The sequence below is a fragment of the Cetorhinus maximus genome, chromosome 23 (assembly GCF_964194155.1).
Source record: "Cetorhinus maximus chromosome 23, sCetMax3.hap1.1, whole genome shotgun sequence".
Classification (NCBI taxonomy): domain Eukaryota; kingdom Metazoa; phylum Chordata; class Chondrichthyes; order Lamniformes; family Cetorhinidae; genus Cetorhinus; species Cetorhinus maximus.
In genome coordinates this window covers 48,159,462-48,181,610 of record NC_135901.1, presented here as the reverse complement: position 1 = coordinate 48,181,610, position 22,149 = coordinate 48,159,462, and the positions used below count along the sequence as shown (strand labels likewise).

Here is a 22,149-nt window from a genome sequence, read left to right as displayed (position 1 = left end):
CTGGAATATTGCGACTTGTTCCTGTCTCACTCACCGTGGAGCTGAGGAAGAGCGACGAATTGATGGGCTTGTTTCAATCCAATAGCCTCATAGATCTCTATTGATTTAGATCGTTCATATTCTTTGTTATATCTGAAATGAATATCCATAAACAGAGCTTGGTGTGGGAACTCAGTGGGTGACAGCCGAGTTTTCAACGTGGGGGGTGGGATGGATTTTCTTGTAGTTTCAGGGCCCCGAAACAAATCAGAGCGTTAATGAGTAATGATGGGGGGAAAAAAAGTGCCAGCTTCGTTCCTGGGTGGTCTCGAACCACCAGCCTTTCAGTTAACAGCCGAACGCACTGACCAATTGCGCCACAGAGACGTGATGATGGAGTTAGCACTCTGTAAGATATCCTAAACCAATGGCTCAGTGAGAGAAAGCTTCAGATTGCCGTGACTGCAATGACAATTATTCCCTATCAGTTTTACTCTTCCCAAATAATGGTTGGGACATTCATTGTGGGCACATGGAAAAAGTCTGATCCCACCCACTGCAGACACATCCAGGTCACCGGGAACCAGCTCTCCTACACCCGGTGCTGTCTCCCTTCGAGCCTTTCGGTGTTTTGTCTGTTACCAAGTTGCTTGTCCCAAAGCCGATAATTCTAAAGGGGTTTCTCTGTTACACAGCGAGTGGTTAGGATCTGGAATGCACTACCTGAGAGTGTGGGGGGGGAGGCAGATTCAATTGCGGATTTCAAAAGAGAATTGGACAGAAAATGCAGGTCTCCAGGGACAAACGCGGGGTGTGGGACCAGGTGAGTTAGTTCCAGAAGAGAAAGAGATCTCCCTTTTCAGACGGAGTTAAGGAGATTTTGTTCCTCTCAGAGGGTCATTCGCCTGTGGAATTATTTTCATCAGAGGTTTGGTCATTGAATTTACACAAGACAGAATTAGACAGATTTTTGATAGACAAGGGGGTCAAAGGTTATGGGGGGCAGGCAGGAAGGCGGAGTTGAGACCAAAACCAGATTTGCCGTGACCTTAATGAATGGTGAGGCAGGGTCAAGGGGCTGAATGGCCTTTTCCTGCCCCTGAGTCTTTTGTTCCTCCGACCCGGGCTGAATGGCCTCCATCTGTGTGTAGCCTTAGCACTGATTCTCTGACACTATGAGGCGCTGGAGAGGGAAATGGTCAATTCCTGCTTCTATTTGTTATGTTCTATTTTGGAGCCGTTACCACCCAAGGCAATGGTTAGTTTACCTTTGATAGTGGCAGCGTGGCCGGCTGGGTTAAGGTGTTTTGTTTGGGCTCTGTTCTCTTCGTGGGGTCGATTCCAAGTTTCAGTTGATTTGTTCTTTCAGTCACTTCACCTGAGCATCGGCTCGTGGTCGTCGATGTATTAAGATCTTCATCTTGGCAGGAAGAACAAGGAGACGCACTATGAATTGCAGGGTGACTGGGGATATGTGGGGCCGAATTCCCTCTTTCTCTGTTATAACCTTTCTGTGATTTCATATGAACAAAATTAAAATTGATGTGAGGTTTGTAATTGCGGATGAGTGGTTAAGACAATAGGTTTGAAAACTATTGGGCTCTCCCCATGTAGGTTTGAATCCTCGCTGTCTGCTGCTCCACACTTTAGGTTATTCCAGAATTAAATTAATTGTTGGTGAAATGGAATAAAAACTTTCCAGACACTCCCGTGTGTTTCTCCTGCTTCTGTTCCGCGTTTCTTCCTTTCCGTTCATCTGCAAGCATTCACCAAATCTGCAGTCTGAAATGGAACAATAATTGGACAAGCTGGTGACATCCTAACTTTCTGGGTGTTTGTGGATCCTGAGGCCTCTGTCACTCTCGGTGTATGTGTCTGTGTGTGTTCCTCTGTGTGTGTCAATGTGGCTCAGTTCCCTGAGGGGATGAACACTTGTTTGCCATCACAAACTTCATTCACATTATTCGTGCAACTTCATGTTAGAATGTTATGGTCCCCTGCCTTTTCCCTGGAGACCTGCATTTTCTGTCCAATTCGCTTTTGAAATCCGCGATTGAATCTGCCTCCCCCACACTCTCAGGCCGTGCATTCCAGATCCTAACCACTCGCTCTGTAACACAGAAGCCCCTTCAGAATTGTACACTTTATGTGATGTTGCCTCTCCTCATTCTTCCGACCAACATGAATCACTTCACACTTCCATACATTAAATTTCAGGTTCGTTTTAACAGTTTACACGAGGAATTCCTGTGAATTGTGACAGTTCACACAACGGTAAGAAAAAAGTTAGCTCCTGATCAGGAGTTGAACCTGGGCTGTGGTGGTGAAAGCACCAAATCGGAAGCACGAAGCTCTCCGGCTTCCAGTGAAGCCGAGGGGAGTTTTCACTCAGAAGCCAGCCGCTGTGATATTAACAAAGCGGGATGGAGAGAGACTCAGTTTGAGCGGTGACACTGCACATGTGAAAGCAGCAAATCTTTAAAAAACGGCAGCGCCCAGCATGGGGCTCGAACCCACGACAGACATTAAGAGTCCCACGCTTAACAGGTAAGCTAGCCAGGCAGAAACAGTCATTGCTTCCTATGTAAAAATTCAGGGAGATCAATGTCTCTTCCGCCCAGGAGCCTCAGCTTGTTCTGAATTTCAAAGTGTGAGACATAACCGACCGACAAAATCCACAAGGTTGCAATGAATTCCTCTCAATCAGCAATAACATCATTCACATCTTCCACTTCTTTGCTGCACCTCCTTCCAAACATTGCAAACTCCACTCGCATCTTTCATCCTGATATTTTTCTCTTTGACATTTTAACATGAAGCTGCACAATTAATGTGAGTTAAGTTTGTGATGGTGATTATGTATCCATCCCCTCGGAGAGCTGAACCACATTGGCACACACAGAGGAACACACACAGACATATACACTGAGAGTGCCAGAGGCCAAAGTAGAGACAGACACCCAGAAAGCAAAGATGTCACCAACTTGGCCAATTATTGTTCCATTTCAGGCTTCAAATGTAGTGAATGTTTTGCAGATGAACAGAAGTAAGAAACAAGGGGGTGTTTGGGTGGTTTTCTTTTTCATTTGACTGATAATTTAGTCTGCAGACAGTTTGTGTCAATCAGGAATGAGAAGAAGGGGAGTTGGCAGGATTCGAACCACATGGAAAAACGCCTGAGCCACTCGGCCAGGACAACTGGGTAAAGGCTGCATGTTGTCTGTTTAAAATAATAGAATGAATACAGGGAGTTCCAGTGAAAGAAGGTCTTCCAGTCCGTGTCCTTGTCCCACCTTTTCCCAGTCACCCTGGGATTTACACTGTCTCTCCTCATTCTTCCAACTGAAATAAAACACTGCACAGCTCAGCTGCCCCTTCACCGCACGGAGAATCTTTTGGAAGCGCTTCAAATAACAAAGCACCAGAAAGTTTGGCAGCGGTGGGAGAAAAGCCCAAATCACCAGAGAAATCGAAACCTGAACCAGCGGCTGAGCCCGCTCGGTCTCACTACCACATTCAGATTAGACACAAACATTGTCTTCACCAACATTGACACTGAATTAGAATATAAAAAAATATCATCAGGAATTGGCCATTCGGCCCCTCGAGCATCCTCAGCTACTTAATAAGATGATGTGAAAACTTTAATCATCCTCCAGTTTGTAACATCCAGGAGTTTAGTTGCTGAACAGTCTCCACTCAAAATAAAGAGAGAAATGTCCTGTTAACTGATTAAAATTTTTTTTTTTTGCTGATATGAAGTCAGAGAACTAACATGGATAATGATTGGGCGGTAAAAATAGGAAACTGAACCACATTGACACACACAGAAAATCACAAATATGCACGTTGTGAAGATTTGAAATTGTGCTTATTTTCACACTGTCTTTCAATGTGCAGAAAGTGGAGCTGTGATCAGCTTATAGCTCAGAAGATGTACAGCAAGAATGTACATAACAGGCTGATGCTCACGGTGCCTGTTTGGACTCGGTGAGCTGCATCTAACGATTGAGACCATTTAAATATCGTTTAATGAGTCCGGTTCCAAATTCAGTGCTAGAAATGACAAGAAAACTCGCTGAATTTGCCTATTGTCTTGAATTCAAAGCATCCCATGGAAGATAAGAAATTTCATCTTAACCGCGGTGTTAGGAAACAAAAAATGTCAAAAAGTTACAGCAAAGAAAGAGGCCATTCGACCCTGTGTGCTGCTTCCAAAGAACAGTGTGATTGGTTGATCTGAATACTCAAAGATATTCGTTATTTCGGAAGAATGGGCAAAAAGGGAAACGAGGCGGGGTCGCGTTGATTATAAGGAACGAGATCGGTGCATTAGAGAGGATCTTAGATTGAAGAATCAAGATGCAGAATCAGTTTCGGTGGAGCGAAGGAACAATAAGAGGCCGCAAACAGGAGTTGTTTATAGGCCACCAAACTGTAGAGGGAATGTTGGGCATGGGATAAATCAGGAAATTAGAGCTGCATGTCACATGGGTAATACAGGAATAATATTCTGCCTCGCACCACCAGCTCTATAGTCAGTGCTTTGTAACCTATCACAGTCCTTCTCTTTTATTTTCACCTCCTCACTCCGACTCTGGATTTATTCCTGAGTTTTGCCCTTGTGAAATTTCCAGCTCTGATGTGAAACTTCCACTCTCACTCCAGCAATTCTAGCAGAGCTTTACCGTGTTATTTTCAACCAGCAAATCGATCACATTAATTTAAACAGCTCGCCCAGGAGTAATAAGTTTCAACTCGCTGACCAGGAATCCAACGCAGGCTGTACTGATAAGCTTGCTGCATTGTAACCACTAACCCAGCAGCTTGGCACATGGAAGCTGCTTATGGCATTTTTCATTCCAGATCTCTTTCACCAGAGACAAGTTTCTTTGACCAAATGTTCTGTGTGGGATGACATCTTCACCAATGAGAAGAGCCATTGCTGTTAGCTGGAACATGAAATCCATACTTTCCTCCTTTAGGACAATTCTTAAAGCCTCCCCCTTTGACCGAGCTTTTAATCATCTGACCGAATATGTGGCTCGGTGTTACACTTTGTTATATAATGATCCTGGGGAACGCCTTGTGACGTTCCATTAGGTAAAAGGAGCTTTATAAATATAATTTGTTGTTGTAGTCCATACATAGAAAGAGACAAACTCCTCTTGCCTCTTTCATCCTGATATTTTTCACTGTAACATTGTAATGTGAAGCTGCACAACTAAGGTGAATAGAGTTTGTGTTCGTAAAAATGTGTTCACCTCCTCAAGGACCTGAACCACATTGACCCACACAGAGGAACACAAACAGAGATATACACCGAGAGTGACAGAGGCCTAAGGAGACAGAGATGCCAGAAAGCCAGGATGTCCTCAAATTGGCTCAGTTTTTTTTCATTTCCGACTGGAGATTTGCAGAAGGCTGACATATGAATGGAATTAAGAGATCGCGGATATGTTTGGATTGCTTTTCCTCGATTCAAACGATAATTAGTCCTGTCAGTGCGCGGTTTAAATCCAAAATAATACGAAACGCAGTTAGTAGGATTCGAACCGGCACAGCCTAACACCAAGGGAGATTTAACCCATCGCCTTAACCACTGGGTCACGACTAGAGGACGGGGCAGATGAGTATTTGTATGAAATCATACACTCGTTACAGCAGAGAAAGCGGTTTTTCTGCCCGTCCAGTCACTGCCATTATCTGACCTTTTCCCCGGAACCCTGAAATTTATATTGTCTCTCCTCGTTCTTCCTATCAAACTGGGAATGAAAGAGTGAGAATGATCCAACTCGGCCAATTACCCCCCGCCCGATCAGTCTGCTCTCCATCATCAGTAAAGTAATGGAAGGGGTCATCAACAGTGCTATCAAGCGGCACTGACTTAGCAATAACCTGCTCACTGATGCCCAGTTAGGGTTCTGCCAGGGCCACTCAGCTCCTGAACTCATTACAGCCTCATTTCAAACATAGACAAAAGAGCTGAACTTCCGAGATGAGGTGAGAGTGACAGCCCTTGACAACAAGGCAGCATTTGATCGAGTGTGGCGTTAAGGAGCCCTAGCAAAACTGAAGTCAATGGGGACCAGGGGGAAACTCTCCGCTTGTTGGGGTCATACCAAACACAAAGGGAATGGCTGTGGTTGTTGTAGGTCAGTCAGCTTAGCTCCAGGACATCACTGCAGGAGCTCCTCAGTATCCTCGACGCAGCCATTTTCAGCCGCTTCACCTTCCTTCCATCATAAGGTCACAAGAGGGGAAGTCTGCTGATGATTGCACAATGTTCAGCCATACCCGACTCCTCAGGTACTCCAGCAGTCCATGTCCAAATGCAGCAAGACGTGGGCAATATCCAGGATTGGGTTGACAAGTGGCAAGTAACATTCACACCATGCAAGTGTCAGGCAATGACCATCTCCAACACGAGAGAATCCAACCATCGTCCCTTGATGTTCAAAAGCATTACCATCACTGAATCCCTCACTATCAACATCCTGGGGGTTACCATTGATCAGGAACTGAACTGGACTAGCCATATAAACACTGTTGCTACAAGAGCAGGTCAGACGCTAGGAATCGTGCAACGAGTAAGTCACCTCCTGACTCCCAAAGCCTGTCTGCCATCCACAAGGCATAAGTTAGGAGTGTGGTGGAATACTCCCCACTTGTCTACCTGAGTGCAGCCCCCGCAACACTGAAAAAGCTGGACACCATCCAGGGAAAAACAGTCCATCTGACAGGGACCACATCCATATTCACCCCCTTCACCACCAATGCACAGTAGCAGCAGCGTGTACCCTCTTCAAGATGCACTGCAGGAATTCACCAAGGCTCCTTAGACAGCAGCGTCCAAACACATGACCATTACACCTACATCGCGTGAATGAATTAAAAAAAAGATCCAAGTTAGCCTGAAAATTATATTGCCTTGTTCTTCTGACCAATGTAAAGCACTGCAAACGTTGTATTTGGAGCAGGTCAGACGTATTTGCTCAAGTGCGGAACCAAATTCAGATTTCAATATTGGTTTTCTTAACTCCGAGTTTCCAAATGGGAATTGTGCAACGGCTTGAAAGTGAAAAGAAAAACAAAGCTAAGGAGAAAGAGAAGGAAATTGTCATTAATTATGAAACTCTTTGTAGAAAACAGACATAGACACGATGGGCGGAAGATCCTCTTACTGCGCTGTGCCATTTGATGATGACATTGTTGATCAGTCTGTCTCCAGCATTCCTAATGAGAACAGCCTAATTCCATTTCTTCAAAACAAAGACCCAAAGTGCTGCTGCATGACGTCACCGCTTAACATTCCAGACAGCTCCATTGGGATCTTTACAGCGCAGGGTTTATAGGGGCGAGTTGGATCATATTCGCTTCACATGTGATGGAGCTGCGGTTTGAAACGTGGCAAAAGAATTATCCAAGTTTGTTTATTCGAGTGTGAGTGAAAGTAGGATAATTTACGTTTGTTGTAAATATGAACACAAGGGCTGGAATCCTGCTGAGTAAATTTTCACCATTTTTCTTTTTAACCAAATTAATTATCAGTTAATTTGAAGGAAACCCATCCAAATACGCCGTTATTTTCTGACTTCAATTCATTTGTCCGCATTCAGGAAATTTGCTTTCAGAAATGGAACAAACGTTGTGCCAAGTTGATAACACCCTTGCTTTCTGGGTGTGTGTCTCTCCTTAGGCCTCTGTCACTCTCGGTGTGTATCTCTCTGTATCTATTCCTCTGTGATTGTCAATGTGATTCATCTCCCTGAGGTGGTGAAAACGTTTTTAACGTCGCAAACATAATTCACATTAGTTGTACGAATACATGTTAAAATGTAGCAGAGAGAAGTATCAGTGTGAAAGATGAAACAGTAGATTGGCCCTTTCTATATATATCCTACAACAACAGCAACTTATGCTTATAAAGCGCCTTTAACCTGTTGAAACGTCACAAAGCGTCGCCAGGATCATTATATGACAAAGTATGACACCGAGCCTCATATTCGGTCAGATGACTAAAAGCTCGTTCAAAGGGGGAGGTTATAAGAACTGTCTTAAAGGAGGAAAGTATCGATTTCATGATCCAGCTAACAGCAATGATTTTTTCTCATTGGTGAAGAAGTCTCTTGTGTTCAACCTAAACAGACCAATTGGTCGGAGAAAGTTTCCTCTGGTGAAAGAGATCGGGAATGAAAAAGAAAATGTCAAAAGTTGCCGCCATCATCCAAATCTCAAGCCTTATTGATAGTTTCCCTGATGTCCAGTGACTGGGAATCGGCGTATCCATAGGACCAACAGCGAATTGGATGGAGGGTTTTGGAAATTGAAAGTTACACATGTGCAGCTTGTGGGGCTATTTCACCTCACTGTCAATTTCATGTTCCGGCTCACAGAAACCGTTGTTTTCATTGGCTGCCGTAGTCGTTTATCTTGAACCTAAACAGGCAGTTTTGTGGTGAAAGAGATCTGAACTGAAAAACAATAGGCAAAAGCAGCGTAGATAAGCCACATCGAAAAATATTGGCGTAGCTTCCCTGGTGGTCTAGTGGTTAGGATTCGGCGCTCTCACCGCCGCGGCTCGGGTTCGATTCCCGGTCAGGGAATATGGAGTTAATGAGCTTTTTGGAACGAGTGTTGTTTACTCATTGATTGGAAACGTTTAAAAGCTTCACCAGAATCAAGAAGTGAGGGCTTACGTTTCACCTCAAGAGCTGGAAAACATCACACTTGGTTCAAGTGGAGTGAGGGAATGAAGAAAGAGGAGAAGAGAAGGGCTAGTTGCAAAGCACTGACGATAGAAATGTTGGTGTGAGGTAAATATGGATGGGAGAAGTACGAATTTTGCTGCCTACTGTTTGCACCGGCACAAATATCACTCCTGATGGATCAACCAATGACTACCGCTCTTTGAAAGCAGCACGCCCGGCCGAATGGCCACTTTCTGTGCTGTGACTTTCTATAATTTTATGTTTCCCAACAGCACGGGTCATTCTGCCATTTTGTAACCCACTCGAGCGAGATGTACTTTCTTACCTTGTATTCGGCTCTTTTGAAACCAAAACACGGAACAAATTCAGCGAGTTTTCTTGTCATTTCCAGCACGAGATTTGTCACGAGACTAAATGATCGACACATTAATGGTGCCAATCCTTCCCTGGAGCTCACCGCGTCCAAAGAGCACTGTTACCATCAGCCTGTTCTTGCAGTACGTCTGCTGAACAATATAAGCTTATCACAGCTCTGATTTCTTCACATTGAAACCCAGTGTGAAAATCAATTCAAAAGCTGAACAACTGGTAGGAGAGTGACTGTGGATAATCGGCACTGGGCATATTCCTGTAATCAGTATCTGGGAGAACTAGGAAGGTGAGATCCAGGTGTCTCTTTACCCACGAGTTTTATCCATTCCCACGAACTGTCTGTGTCTGCATCGAGCAGCTAGTTGATCTGGGAGCTGGACGGGGAGAGGAAGCTGCAGGCGAGGCAGGAACAGAAGCAGAAAGAGATGCGACATGAAAGTACTTTGAAATTGATGTGTGTCAGTTGCTTTCAGTGGTGAACATCTGACTTCTCAGTTTCACAGGAGCCGCTGTGATTAGTTGTTTTTTTTTAAGCAACAACATTTAAAAGTTAAAAGATAAAAGCAAATTACTGCGAATGATGGAAACTTGAAACAAAAACAGAAAATGTTGGAAAAACCTCAGCAGATGGAGGGAGAAACAGGGAAAATGTTTCCAGTCCGTACGACTCTTATTGAGATTTTAAAACTTTTGACATGGCCCAGCTTGGGGCTCGAACCCACGAACCTGACATTAAGGGCCACATGCTCTACCGACTGAACTAGCAAAGCATGCGAAAAACTGCTTCGTATCTCAACATTCATGGTTCATACTGTTGATTTCCACCTGAAGCCTCAACTTGATCGGAATTTTAAAATGTGGAGCGTAATCGGCCTACAAACGCCCCAAGGTTGCAATGCATTCCTCTCAATCATCACTAACATCATTCACATCTTCCACTTCTTAGCTGCAGCTCCTTCCAAATACTGTGATCCATTTTCCTCAGGATTTTCTCCTGGATTTAATGTTTACCTGCTTTGTGACCTCTTTTTGAAATCAGATTCGCATCAACATCCAACACAAATTGAATTGCAAACCTGACGGACAAACAATGGAAAAATGTCACTCGGTAACTCAAATCCCATGGTGCTCATTTTCAGATTCACAACAGTCAACATTTCAATAAAATGAAGGAATTTTACAGTGATAAGGTTTAGAAAGTTGGTGTGACTTTTATTTGTGACTCATTCACTCGGGAATTCTGTAAATGCTGCTCGGAGGTTTAGTGATCGGGATACAATCTACGTGTGTTTTCCTGAGCCTGTGCTCGGTGTATTGGGAGGTTTGGCCCCGCTTGGAGTATCTTGTATCCCAGGGATGGGCAGTAACCCGCTGATTGAAGCTGCAGCCGCCGCTTTCTGCTGGCAGCGGGTAATTGGAAAGTGCGGGGCCGGAATATTGCTGTTTTTCTGCTTTTCCCTGTCTCACTCACTGTGGAGCTGAGGAAGAGAGAATAATTGATGGGTTCGTTTGATTCCAGTAATTTCATGGATTTCTAATGGGATAGGTGAAGGTACAGAGTGGGTCCAAATCTTTTCTCATTTGACAGAAAAATGAATTTTAAAAAGAAGCTGTTTGTGTGGGAGCTGACTGGATAACAGTAGATCTGCCACCGTTTTGGGGATGTTATCTTGCAGCCCAAATACCCAATGACAACCCGGAACTGTGTGACGATGATTGGTGATGAGGGGGAAAAACAGTAAAAAAAACTTCACCCCCTGGGTGGCCTTAAGTCACCAACCTTTCAGCTAACGGGCAAACACGCGGATTAATTGCGCCACAGATACAAGCCCCGCCTCCAATCTATCCCAACTAGGGTGTCAGTGAGTCTAATCTTCAGATTGCCACGACCCAGATCGCTATCAGTTTCACTCTTACAAAATAAAGGGCAGGACATTCATTGTGGATACATGGAAACAGTCTGATCCCACCCACTGCAGGCACACCCATCTCATTGGGAACCAGCTCCCCTACAACCGGTGCCGCCTCCCTTCGAGCTTTTGCGTGTCTTGTCTGTTACCAAGTATTCTGATTGTCCCGAAGCCGATATTAGGTTTGAATTCCTGATGTGCAGTAAAGAGAATCCTTTCACTGTCTCAGATCAGTTAATTTTACTGATAACATCAGAGTCAATGTTCCAGCGTCCTAAAGAAGGGAAAGGTGCCTTGACTGTCTCTGGTCAGTGAGACAGTTCACCCTTCATTCTCCTCTGATTCCGGTTCCCAAAGTCTTTCTGAAGATTCACAAATCTGGAGACTAGGTTTTCTGTTTTGTTCCTTTCTTCATTTTCCCTCCTGCTAACTGAAATTATTTTCCAAAATCTCGTCTCAATCCTCCGCCTTGCATCATGTCCAGGGATGAGGAAATTCAGTTTTGTGGAGAGATTATAGAGACCGGGATTGTTCTCTTTAAAATAAAGAAGGTTAAATGAACGTTTCACGGAGCTGTTCAAAATGATGGGGGTGGGGTCAGTGGGGACATGCGGTTTGATCGAGCAAATAGGGAGAGACTGTTTCCACTGACGGGGGTCAGTAACCAGAGGACTTGGATTTAAGATAATGAAAGAAAGACAGGCTTGCATTTTAATAGCGCTATTCCCGACCAGTGGACGTCTCAAACAACTTTCCAACCAATTAAGTACTTTTTGAAATAAAAACAGAAAATGTTGGAAAAACTCAGCAGGTTTCTCTCTCCACAGATGCTGTCAGACCGGATGAGTCTTCCCTGCATTTCCTGTTTTCCTTTCCAGATTTCCGCAGTGTTTTGCTTTTATTGAAGTGCAGTATTGTTGTAAAGTTGGGAACACGGCAGCCAATCACTGCTCAGGAAACAGCCAAAACCAGGGACGTCCCAATGAGCAGACCATGTGCTCTTGGATGAGGGTTAAACCCTGACCAGGCCACGTGGCTGCAACGTGAATCCACTCGGCTCAAAGTGAATGCGGGTGTTTATTGGGTTTGATTTTAAGCGGAGGAAGAAGGAGCGGCAATACAAGTACAAACTCATTCTCTCGATGTGGCCATTGCCTTAACCACTCAACTACAAGGACTCGGTATCTGTCCGTTTAAATGTTGCTCAGCGAAAATTTTCATCATTCCCCACTTTTTACCACCCCGACCCTTAGAAGCTGAAAAGTCTCCAGTCAAAAAAAAAGAAAGAAAACTCCTCTTGTATCTTTTAAATCTGCTCTTTTTGTTCTCTGTATCATCTTAATATGAAGTTACACAATTAAGGTGAATAATGTTTGAATGGGAAAAATGAGGAACTGAACCACATTGGCACACACAGATATATACACCAAGATTGGCATAGGGCAAGGAATTGACTCTAAAGAGGGACAAATATCCAGAAAGCAAGCCTGACACCAACCTGGCTCCGTTTTTGTTCCAATTTTAGCTGCAACTTTTGTGAATGCTTGCAGACGAATGGGAATTTGAGAACGCTGGAGATTTTGGGTGATTCTTATTCAATTTAATCGTTAATTAATTGTGCAGGTACACTGCAAAATTCAGGAAGGATAATAAGCGTAGTTGGCAGGATTCCAGCCTACCTGTGGAGACCACAAAGCATTCAAAATCCGTCGCCTTAAACACTCAGTCACGAATACGAGCCCAAGATTTGCATTAATGTTTGTTGTATAAAACTGTAGACGGCTTCATCAGGAGGTCATGCGGCAAATTGTTCACATACCGACTCTCTTGAGGAGCAAATCAACCACTGTAATTCCCTAGCCCACCTTTTCCCGAAGAAATTCGTATTTAAATCGTCTCTCCTCGGTCTTCCTATCAAAGTAAAACACCGCACTGGATTTAATGTCAGCTGGTATCTGTTAGTTCCAATGGGGCGGCTGCAGACACCAAAAACAAGACGGAGCACATGGTAGCGGTGGGATTCGAACCCACGATTCCAAAGACACTGGAGGTTAAATCCAGCGCCTTAGACCGCTCGGCCACGCTACCTCACTGAGTACCATTAGTCATCGTTTCCTTCACTGGTGTTGACACCAAAATAAAACAGAAACAAAGGAGCAGGAATCGGTCATTGGGTATCTCGAACCAAATCCGTCAGTTAATCAGATCATCCTGCATTTTGTAACAAACAGAAGCTATCTCCAATAGTAACTTTTTTCTTTCAATGTTTTATTATCTCGATGTTTCAAATGATGTTTCTTTTTTCCTGTGTGGCTGTGCCTGTTTGCTCAATGAAATGTTGGTAAAGGGTGATTAGATTGTGTTTATCGACTGAGAAAAATGAGCAGATTGGTCAGAATAAACTTATTTTTTTTAGAACATTCGATTGATATCAACTATTTTTAAAATGTTCATAACAGTAATAAAAATTCGGAATCCAACTCTCCGTGTCATTGGGCCAGGGAAGCTTTGCTAATTTTCACACACTGAGCATGGACACTGCAGAATCTCCTGCACCTGTTGCAATATTGTTCCTCTCAACTCAGAGTTTTCAAAAGGGAATTGAACAATGACTTGAAAGGAGGAGAAAAAAATCAGGGTTATGGACAGAGACAAAGAAATTCAGATTACTGGAAAGCTCTTTGTACAAAACTGACGTACATCTGTTGGGCCAAAATACCTCTTATCATTCTGTGCCATTTGATAATGACATTGTTGATCAGTCTGTCTCCGGCATTCCTAATGAGAACAGCCGAAACCATTTCTTCAAAACAAAGACCCAAAGTGCTGCTGCATGACGTCGCCACTTAACATTTCAGTGAGGCCCATTGAACTTTACGGCTATCTCCTGTTTCTGCAGTGCAGTGATTATCCCCTTTAGCTAACACATGATAATATCCCTAGTTCAAGACTGCACAGAACCATTTTCTAAGTCTGCAGATTCACGTATGTTGAAGACAGTATCTTACAGCCATGTGGCCTGGTCACTGTTTATATTTCAACCAAAAACACATGATCTGCTCATTGTGATTGGTTAATCAGGAGTGACTTTTGATCCAGTCTGAACAGCCGGAAGAAAAATCTATTGTCACGCAAGCAGTCCCATGTTGTAGCTCTCGCAACTTTTAAACCATTTGTTGTTCACTTTACCATTTACCATGAAGATAGATAACGAATGTAAATAAAGTTTGCCATGGTAAAAATATGTTCATTCCTCTGGGAACTGAACCACACTGAAACACACACAGACAAAAACACCGAGATTGACAGAGGCCTAAGGAGAGGCAAACACCCAGAAAACAAGGTTACCACCAACTTGGCTCAGTGTTTGTTCTATTTGCGACTGCAGATTTGGTGAGTGCTTGTCGATGAACGGAAATGAAGGAACGCAGAAGCGAAGCAGGACAAAACACACGGGAGTGATTGGAAGGATTTTATTCCATTTAACCAATAATTAATTCGGGAGGCACCTGAAAGACGAAACAGTGAACAGCGCAGTCAGGAGGATTGTGAAACTGCACGGGGAGACTCCAATGGATTTTAAATCCATCGCCTTAATGATTCGGCGCGACTACAGTCGCTGGGCTAATGGTCATGTTGCTCAACCAAAATCATAGTATTGTTGCAGCAGAGAAAACTGGATTCGGTCCCACCTATTTCCGGTCACCCTGTAATTTATATCACCCCATCCTCATTTTTCCAAACAAAATGCAGCACTGCAGGTGACAACTTACCCCAGCGCATCCTGAGGGATTTACTGAAGAGACTGAAGAAAACGAATTAACTGAAATTTTAACAGCGGTGGGGTTTGAACACACAATTTAAATTCAGTTCATCAGGCCATTTAACCACACATACAACAGCGAATGCTCCTTCAACCATTATTTCGAGTGGGACCAGCTCTGAATTAGAACATAACTGGAGCAGGAATGGAACAATATTGCACCCCCGACACCCTCCCACCACCCCCCCCCCCCCCCCGACCCCCAACCCCCCTCCCTCCTCCATTGTGCTGGAGAATCAAAGACAAGGTTACATTTGGCCCTGACCTGAGGAACACAGGAGCTCTGAACAGGAGAAGGCCATTCAGCCCTTCAAGCCTGCTTCAACATTCATTATGTTCATGTCTGATCTGGTCCTGGTCTCAACTCCACTTCCATGCTTCCCCCCCACTCCCCCCTCATATAACCCATCAACAGCCTGTTTAATTCTGCCTTGAATAAATTCAATGACCCAGCCTCCACAGCTTTCTGGGGAAAATAATTCCCTCAGCGGGAGAAAAGTTCTCCTCATCTCTGTCTGAAAAGGGAGACCTCTTACTCTTCTGGAAAATAACTCACCTTCTCCCACTTTTCCCCGGAGACCTGCATTTTCTGTCCAATTCTCTTTTGAAATCCGCGATTGAATCTGCCTCCCCCACACTCGCAGGTCGTGCATTCCAGATCCTAACCACTCGCTGTGTAACAAAGAAACCCCTTTAGAATTGTACACTTTGTTTCATGTTGCCTCTCCTCATTCTTCCGACCAACATGAATCACTTTTCACTTCCATACATTAAATTCCAGCTGCCGCTTGTCCGCCCAAATGAGTTTGTTGAAGAGTCCGACAGGAGAACCGACTCAAACTGGGAATGAAAGAGTGAGAATGAAAGAGCAAGAGAATTTAAGTGTTTTGTAGAACCCATAGGAAAGAGACTCCAGGATCAGTTCATTGTGACAGTTCACACAGCAACAAGAACACAACATTCGCTGATGAGGGTCAAACCCGGGCGGCAGGAGTGGGAGCACCGAATAATAGCATGTTTAGGTCAAACACAGAAGACTTGTTCAGCCAATAACAGCATCGAGTGCGTTAGACATGAACATGAAGTGAAAAGTGAGGTGAAATAGTGCCACAAGCTGCGATGTACAACTTTCAATTTCCAAAACTCACCAACCTAATCAGTGCGGCTCCTCTGAACTTTTCAATGCAAATATTTATCCTTTATAAGGTGCCGTTCTCAGAACTATACCCAGTCCTCCAGGCATGATCTAACCAGGGCTTTGTATAGCTGTAGCAAACCTTTTCCTCTTTTCTATAACCGCCTCTGTAACAGGTTGTACAGCAAGGGGAATGAGAATCTACATATGGGCTGAGAAAAATAAGGAGATGCTTGGTCAGAATAAAATTCCTTTGCAAATTCCATTTGAAATGAACTTCATTTTTTCAAAGCTCTATAAGAATCCCCAGCCTAATTCTTCATGTTATTGGGTCAGAGAAACTTTGTTAATGTTCACACACTGAGCATGGACACTGCAGAAGCTCCTGCACCTCTTTCAGTATTGCTTTTCTTAACTCAGAGTTTTCGAAAGGGAATTGGACAATGACTTGAAAGTGTCAAACATCATGGTTATGGAGAAAGAAAACGAAATGGAGAATAATTAGAAAGAACTTCCTAAAAAGTTGTTATTGATATGCTGGGCTGAATGGTCTCCTCACGTGCTGTGCCATTTTAGGCTGACATTATCAGATTAATTTGACGGCAGCATTTCTAAATCTCCCACCCGAATTCCATTTCCGAAAATCAAAGACCCAAAGTGCTGCTGCAGGACCTCACAGTTTAACATGATGTGTAGGTGCCTCTGGCTCTGTCAGGTATTGTTCTGTAGTGGGGTGGTTATCACATGTGAAAGGTCCCCACTTTGAAACTGGGCAGAAACATAATCAAAATCTGTTAACTTAATGATAAGCAAATGTCCAAAAATTCACGTTTGATGCTAAATATTAAGGGAATACAATATCTCACAGCCATGTGTCCCGTTCGTCCCTCAATCAACGTCACAAAAATAGATTATCCGCGCATTGTGACGTTGCTGTTTGTGGGATTTTGCTGAGCGGTGATTGGTTGTCGTGTTTCCTACATCACAACAATGGCGACACTTCAAAAAGTCCTTCATTGGCTGGAAAGCGCTTTGAGACGTCCACTGGTCTGGAAAAGCGCTATCTAAATGCAAATCTGTCTTTCTTTAATTATCATAAATCCCATTCCTCTGGTTCGTGACCCCCGTCAGTGGAAACAGTCTCTCCCTGTCTGCTGTATCAAACCGCCCATCCCCACCGCTACCACCCCTATCATTTTGAGCAGTTCTATGAAATCTCTGTTTAAACTACTTTTCTCTAAAAAGAACAATCCCTGTCTCTATAATTGCTCCACAAAAGTGAATTTCCTCACCCCTGGTCATGAAGCAAGGCGAAGGATTGAGACGAGATTTTGGAAAATATTGTCAGTTGGCAGGTGGGAAAATAGAGAAAACAGAAAACCCAGTCTCCAGCTTTGTGAATCTTTAGAAACACTTTGGGATTCGGAATCATAGGAGAATGAAGGGTGAACTATCCATCTGACCAGAGACAGTCAATGCACCTTTCCCTTCATTAAGACGCTGGAAAAGTGACTATGATGTTCTCAGTGAAATTTACTGACCTGAGGTATTGAAAGGATTCTCGTTACTTCACATCAGGAATTCTAGCCTAATATCGGCTTCGGGACAATCAGAATACTTGGTAACAGACAAGACAGCGAAAAGCTCGAAGGGAGACGGCACCGGTTGTAGGAGAGCTGGTTCCCGGTGACATGGATGTGTCTGCAGTGGGTGGGATCAGACTGTTTCCCATGTATCCACAATGAATTTCCCAACCAATTATTTTGGACGAGTTAGAGAACAATTGTGATTCCGGTATCAGCAATCTGAAGCTTTAACCCGCTGATGCCTTGGCTTAGGATATCTTGCAAGTTGCGTCATTATCAGTCTTGGTGATGCAATTGGTTAGTGGGTTCGGCTATTGACCAAAGGTTGGTGGCACGAGACCACCCAGGGACGAAGCTTTCATTGTTTTCTCCCCATCAACATTTATTGTCACTCAGTTCCCGGTTGTTATTGGGTACTTGAGCTGAAAGGAAAGATTTCCGAAATGTTGCCAGTTCCACTGTTATCCAGGCAAGCGGCTTTTTTTCTAATATCCATTTCAAATATAATGAGAAAACAATTAGACCCACCATGTACCGATATCTAACGCTTTTGAAATATATGCAGATATTGGGTGCAAACAAATCCACCAATTATTCTCTATTCCTCAGCTCCACAGTGAGTGAGACAGGGAAAAGCAGAAAAGCAGCAATATTCCGGCCCCACACTCTCCAATCACCTGCTGCCAGCAGAAAGCGGCGACTGCAGCTTCAATCGGAGGGTTACTGCCCATCCCTGGGACGCAAAATGCTCTAACCCGGGCCAAACCTCCCAATACACCGAGCACAGGCTCAGGAAAACGCAGGTAGATTATATCCCGATCACTAAACCTCCGAGCAGCATTTACAGAATACCCGAGTGAGTGAGTCACAAATAAAAGTCACACCAACTTTCTAAATCGTTTCACTCTAAAATTCCTTCATTTTATTGAAAAGCTGACTGTTGTGAATCTGAAAATAAGCACCATGGGTTTTGTGTTACTGAGTGACTTGTTTTCCATTGTTTGTCCGTCAGGTTTGCAATTCAATTTGTGTTGGATGTTCAAGCGAAACTGATTTCAAAATGGGGACACAAAGCAGGTAAACATTAAATCCAGGAGAAAATCCTGAGGAAAATGGATCCCAATGTTTGGAAGGAGGTGCAGCTGAGAAGCGGAAGCTATGAATGATGTTATTGATGATTGAGTGGAAAGCATTGGGGCCTTGGTCAATCATCGTAGCCGAGTGATGAGAATGATACTTTTAAAATCCACTGGGTTTTCCCCAAGAAAGTTCACATCTTACCGACTGTGCTTCTTATTGTTGCTGATTTCAACCAGGTGTCCACAGAACTCTCCGATCAATGGAAGCAAAAACATCCAAAAATTCTCCTAATTTTTGGACTCTAAGGGAATGAAGAGCTAGCGGGATCGGGTGGGAAATTGGTGTTGAGTTTGGGGATCCACCATGATCTTATTCATTGACAGAGGAGGCTTGTGGGGCCTTATGACGTGTTGCTGCTGCTTTGCTTCTGTTCGATTTCAGTATCAATACCAGACAAGGCGATGGGAAGTATTATCCTGAGCTCGGTAGCGCAGCTGAGTGGTTGTAGGTGGCTGAAGGTTTCGCTCTTTATTCTAATCCCACTGCTGATAAAATTGCCCTATTGATCGGAAAAGTGCTAGCTCACAATTAAAGCATGTGTGAGCGGGTTTTAACTTTAACAGGAAGAACCAGGAGATTCATTAAACATATAAATCCCTGTGGAGAAGAGACGGGGCTGTTGAATCAGCTGGATTCCTTTTCCATTGGCCAGCACGGACACGACGGGCCGAATGTCCTCCTCCTCTGCTGCAGCCATCTCTGATTTTATAACAGCCATGTTAACTTATCTATAGGGTCAGTCGTCATGGCTGAGTGGTTTAGGTTATGGAGTCCAAATCCATTGGGGTTTCCTGCTGCTCATTATTCCTGGTTTTACCTCTGTGTCTACAGAGTTAATTATCGGTTAAATTGAATAAAATCCATCCAAACACTCGGGGGTATTCCTATTTCTGTTCATTCCCAAAATATTCACAAAACCTGCAGTGGAAATGAAGCAAAATTTGGTGTCATGTTTGCCTTCTGGGCGTTTGTCTCTCCTTAGAGACAATCGCTTGCCCTCTGTCTCTCTCGGTGTATATGGCTGTGCGTGTTCCTCTGTGTGTGTCAATGTGACTCAGTTCCCCGAGGGGTTGAACACGTTTTTACCATCACAATATTTATTCACATTAGTTGTGCAGCTTCACATTAAAAAGCTACAGAGAAAAATGTCATGATGAAAGATACAAGAGAGAGTTTGCAATGTTTGGAAGGAAGTGCAGCTATGAAGTAGAAGATGTGGATGATGTTACTGATGACTGATAGGAATGTATTGCAACCTTGGGTCTTTTGTTTGTCGGTTACCTTCTACACCTTGAAATTCAGAACAAGTTGTGGTATCAGGTGGAAAGCAACATTTGTCTCCATCTATGTTGGGATATGGACCACATAGGTTATGTGTGCTGGGCTAGTTCAACTGGCAGAGCAAAGGCTCCTAATTTCAGGGTCATGGGTTCGCCGCACGTTAGATGCAGCTTCTTTCAAACAAATAATCACGAACCTCATCGCTGCGGTTCCTGTGAAACTTGCACACGACGGATATTCACCACTGAAAGCACTTGATGCACAATAAGTTCAAAGCATTTTCATGTCACATCTCTTTCTGCTTCACCTCCAGCTCGCTCTGCTCTTCCATGAGCTGCTTGACTAAACACAGTCAGTTAGTGCGAACATAAAACACAACGTGATCGGTTTACAGATAACAGGGTGAAGAAACACCTCGATCTTTCTGATTCTTCCAGATTCCAGGTTACAGGAATATGCACAGTGCCGATTATCCACAGTCACACTCTCCTTCCAGCCTTGCCTACGTTGTTTAGCTTTGAAATTGTTCGTATTTTCACACTGGGTTTCAATGTGAAGAAAGCAGAGCTGTGATAAGCTTATATTGTTCACCTTCTGCAAGAAGGTGCTCTTTGGACGCGGTGAGCTCCAGTGAAGGATTGGCATTATTAATGTGTCGTTCAATTAGACTCGTGACAAATCTCGTGCTGGAAATGACAAGAAAATTCGCTGAATTTGCTGCTTGTTTTAGTTTCAAACGAGCCGAATAAAAGGGTAAGAAAGTACATCTTGCTCGAGTGGGTTTCAAAATGGCAGAATGACTGTGAAAGAAGCACCCTTGCTGTTGGGAATCATAAAATTATAGAAAGTTACAGCATAGAAAGAGGCCATTTGCTGATGTGCTGCTTTTAAAGAGCAGTTTTTAAACAGCAGACTGGTTGATTCCTCAGGAGTGATATTTTTGTAAGTGCACAGTAGGCACAAGAATTTGTCCTTCTCCCACATATATTTTGCCTGGCGCCACCATCTCTGTGGTCAGTACTTTGCACCCAGTACTCCTTTCACTCCCTCACTCCGTCTTTGTCTGTGTTCCCAACTTGTTCAAAGTGTGACATTTCCAGCTCTGAGGCGAAACTTCAAATGTCACCCCACTGATTCTGGTGGAGATGTTAAACGTTTTCAATCAAGAAGTTATCCATACTCATTTTTCACAAGATCGAAAACGTATATTCCCTGACCGGGAATCGATCCCGGGCCGCGGCGGTGAAAGCGCCGAATCCTAAACCACTAGACCACCAGGGAAGCTGCCAGAGTTCTTTCAGTTTGGTTTATAGACGCTGCTTTTATCCATGTTTCCATTTTAGATCTAACGAATTCTTCAGTCAACGACAGCGGTTTCTGTGAGCTGGAACGTGAAATTGACAGTGATGTGAAATAGACCTACAAGCTGCTCATGTGTAACTGTCAATTTCCAAAACCTACCACCCTCATCACTGCAGCTCCTGTGAAACTGACAAGAGAACACGCGGCAGAAATTCATCACTGAAAGTAACTGACACACATCAAATTCAAAACACTTTCATGTCGCATCTGTTTCTGCTTCTGTCCCTGCCTCGCCTCCAGCTCCCTCTGCCCGTCCAGCTACCAGGTCAATTAGCTGCGTGATGCAGACACAGTCAGTTCATGAACCCAAGCTTCCCCTGCGCATCAGGGGCAGGGAATGTGGGGCCCAAGGATTTTAGAAATAATGAGTTTGCAGGTGACATGGTAAAGATAATCTGGGATCTCATCTTCCTGATTCTCCCAGATACGGATTACAGGAATGTGCAGAGTGCCGATTATCCACAGTCGCAGATTCCTTCCAGTCTTGTGCACGTTGTTAAGCTTTGAACCCACTCGCAAGAGTGGATTATAAAATGGCAGAGTGAGTGTGAACGAAGTCACCGTGGTGTTGGGAAATATTAAATTATAGAAAGTTATAGTGTGCTGCTTTCAAAGAGCTCTGAAGAAGAGTCATACGGAATCGAAACACTAACTCTGTTTCTCTCTTCAAGCATACTGAATTTTCCCAGCATTTTCTGTTTTTATTTCAGATTTCCAGAATCCACAGTATTTGGCTTTTATCGAAAAATTCTCGTGGTTTTTGGACTCTAAGGGAACGAAGGACCATCGGGATCGGGTGGGAAATTGGGTTTGAGGCTGGAGATTCGCCATAATCTTATAAAGTGACGGA

At 43.8% G+C, this 22,149-nt stretch overlaps 4 non-coding genes across 4 annotated transcripts; 1 reads left to right on the top strand and 3 right to left on the bottom strand.

The window, feature by feature from the left end:
* Nucleotides 1-292: 292 nt before the first annotated feature.
* Nucleotides 293-366, bottom strand: trnan-guu (transfer RNA asparagine (anticodon GUU)). Its single transcript has one exon. It is a non-coding gene; the product is annotated as a tRNA-Asn (tRNA).
* Nucleotides 367-8,513: 8,147 nt separating this feature from the next.
* Nucleotides 8,514-8,585, top strand: trnae-cuc (transfer RNA glutamic acid (anticodon CUC)). Its single transcript has one exon. It is a non-coding gene; the product is annotated as a tRNA-Glu (tRNA).
* A 4,393-nt stretch (nucleotides 8,586-12,978) lies between these two features.
* On the bottom strand, nucleotides 12,979-13,060 carry trnal-uaa (transfer RNA leucine (anticodon UAA)). Its single transcript has one exon. It is a non-coding gene; the product is annotated as a tRNA-Leu (tRNA).
* An 8,085-nt stretch (nucleotides 13,061-21,145) lies between these two features.
* trnae-uuc (transfer RNA glutamic acid (anticodon UUC)) lies at nucleotides 21,146-21,218 on the bottom strand. The gene has a single exon. It is a non-coding gene; the product is annotated as a tRNA-Glu (tRNA).
* Between the last annotated feature and the right edge of the window lie 931 nt (nucleotides 21,219-22,149).